Source organism: Cyclopterus lumpus, chromosome 7 (assembly GCF_009769545.1).
Source record: "Cyclopterus lumpus isolate fCycLum1 chromosome 7, fCycLum1.pri, whole genome shotgun sequence".
NCBI classification, from domain to species: Eukaryota; Metazoa; Chordata; class Actinopteri; order Perciformes; family Cyclopteridae; genus Cyclopterus; species Cyclopterus lumpus.
The window spans coordinates 23,234,613-23,237,667 of NC_046972.1; positions in this window are offsets into that span (position 1 = coordinate 23,234,613).

Consider the following 3,055-nt stretch of genomic DNA (forward strand, 5'->3'; position numbering starts at 1 on the left):
CGCAGGTGTTAGCGACGGAAAGATCAGCCCGCTGCACTCAGAAGGCAGCGAGGCGTTTCCATGCCGACCGGTTATTTATTATTGACAGGGGCGGCGCCTCACCCCGCTTCACCTCCTCGAGGGTTTGGAGTCACAGCGCCCGCCTCGTCCAACGAGTGACGGCTGTAGGGACGGAGAGAGCTTCGGAGGAAGGGTGGAGCCCGGAGGGCCCCCGGAGGGCCCCCGGGGGGCGGATCCCATATCGATTGGGGCTTTTAGTGCTGCTGCTTAACAAGAGAGGCTTCTTGTGGAAAGAGAGAGATCGCATCAGCTGAACTCCACTCCGGAGGCCGGACTTCAAACCCGGTCTGGCCAACGCCGCTCCACCGATGTGAACCGGCCTGCATTCACCGGTTTATGCTTTTAACTCCAAGAAACGTCCGACCACATCTCTGACAAACGCATTTAAATTGGTGCTTCTGCGGTGATTATTTGTGTGGAAACTCAGTTTTCACAGATCTTTCGGTCCTTTTCGGTCCAGGACAGCCACGCTACGGCACGTCAGTCGTACAAGAAACTCCCAAGAGTAGTAACAATATAAACTAATCTGACAGTAGGAAGCCGGCGTTGCCAACGGTTTTCCAACAGAAGCAGCAAACGGATCCAAAAGCTGCTAAATCTCGCGAGAAAGCCGTCGTCGCCAAAGCCCCGCCCCCAAAATGATCATTACGAACGTAAAACAACGAACGCGGCTATCGTTGTTACCGCAGCTTGTGTGAGACTGAAGGGGGAATGTATTTTTCTAGGCTAGCAGAATTTTCCTTTGTTCTTTTTCGTGCATCTTATTCATCGATTGCAACAAAAGGAAGTTTACCGAATCTGCCGTTAGTCATTTAGTCATTCGCGGTAATCCATCGTCGCCTAAACCTGAATTTTGTTTGCGAAGACCGACGTTTTATTTTGAAAAGCCACTGTGCAAATAAAAAAAAAAAAAGTCGAGAAGTGGTTCTTGAGTTCTAGCTCGTGATCTTCGGCCCGTTTTAAGAACATCTCCTCTGTGACTTCAGTTGAACCCTCTCTGGGTATTTTTCTTTTTCTTTCCGTGAGCGACGTAAAGGTCGTGAACCTTCGGGGGTCGAATGTCGTTGACGCGTTCGTCCCCGTATCGAAAAAAAAAAAAAAAAAACGCCCCAAAACTCGCACAGCACGACCACGCCATTCCAGATCTTGCACTTGGTGGTTTTTTTTGTTGCATTTTTTGCATTGACATCCTCTCGTTCTTTTTTTTTTTTAACCGCAGCACATCCTCCCATCCGCCTATGTCGGTGTTAAAGTCAAGAGCCGGGCTTCACAGGAACGCCGAGCTATTTTTAGGAGGCAGCAGATTGCGCTAAGCGAAGTGAAGTGAAGTGACACGACTGGGGTTGAGATTTCTCGGAGCCTGAAAAAAAAAAAAAAAAAACATCTTTATTTAGTACTCGGCTCCCCTGACGCCTTCGCACATCGCACCTAGCTACCATCAGATAGCGGGTCGCTACGGAAACAGGCGGCACATCAAAAAGCCCTGAAGATGCACGACCGCATTATTCTCTCACTTGCAAAATGACATTTTAAATTCGGGGGCGGTTCATTTTTACTTCCTGTGGAAAGGGCGCTAAAATATATATTTGTATGCCCGTTTTGACATCTTAAAAAAACAAAGCATAGATTATTAAATTTGAAGAGTGTTACCAGCTGACGTAACTTTGAAGAATGTGGGACGTGTGAGGTCCCGAGTGGGTTTCTTTTCACCGCTCTCTCACACACTTTCCCCTCTCTTTCATGCAAACACACACAAATCCATATTTATTTAGCCATTTGTTACCATTTTTTTTTACCCCCGTAAGATGCACGTCGTCGTTTTCGGCAACTCTTTTTTGGGGCGTTTTTTTTCTTTTACTCGATGGGATCTGTACGCCTCCTCCGATGCAGTGACACGACACGTTTGTGTGTGTGTGTGTGTGTGTGTGTGTGTGCGTGTTCATTGTGCATGCTCACGCTTGTTCGCCTGTTCGCCCGTCGGATCGATGGCGAGCCGGGTGTGTCGGCGTGGAAGCTGTCACGGAGTCTCTGCTAACCCAATTAACCGAACCGGGCACTAACCCAATTAGCAGCCGCTCCGCACTATATTAACCCAGTTAATACACACACACACACACACACACACACACACACACACACACTGGCATCAAACATGGGCCAGCGGGTCAGAGACAGAGTGGAATCACTACTGATATGATTTACTCTTCCCATACTGAGCGGCGATGCCTGTGAAATATTAATGAAATGTGACTCGTCGATGTTTCCGTTTTTTAGGGAGCGCCGCATGCAGAGTACGACTTAGCATTGACTTCTATACAACCAGAGGAGTCGCCCCTTGGTGGTCAGGAGAGAGAATGCAGCTTTAACACATGCAGCATAGACTTCTATACAACCAGAGGAGTCGCCCACTGGTGGTCAGGAGAGAGAATGCAGCTTTAACTCATGAAGCATTGACTTCTATACAACCAGAGGAGTTGCCCCTTGGTGGTCAGGAGAGAGAATGCAGCTTTAACACGTGAAGCATAGACTTCTATACAACCAGAGGAGTCGCCGCCTGGTGGTCAAGAGAGAATGCAGGTTTAACACATGAATCATAGACTTCTATACAACCAGAGGAGTCGCCCCCTGGTGGTCAGTAGAGAGAATGCAGCTCTAACACATGATGCATAGACTTCTATACAACCAGAGGAGTCGCCCTCTGGTGGTCAGTAGAGAGAATGCAGCTTTAACACATGAAGCATAGACTTCTATACAACCAGAGGAGTCGCCCCCTGGTGGTCAGGAGAGAGAATGCAGCTTTAACACATGAAGCATAGACTTCTATACAACCAGAGGAGTCGCCCCCTGGTGGTCAGGAGAGAGAATGCAGCTTTAACACATGAATCATAGACTTCTATACAACCAGAGGAGTTGCCCCCTGGTGGTCAGGAGAGAGAATGCAGCTTTAACACATGAAGCATAGACTTCTATACAACCAGAGGAGTTGCCCCCTGGT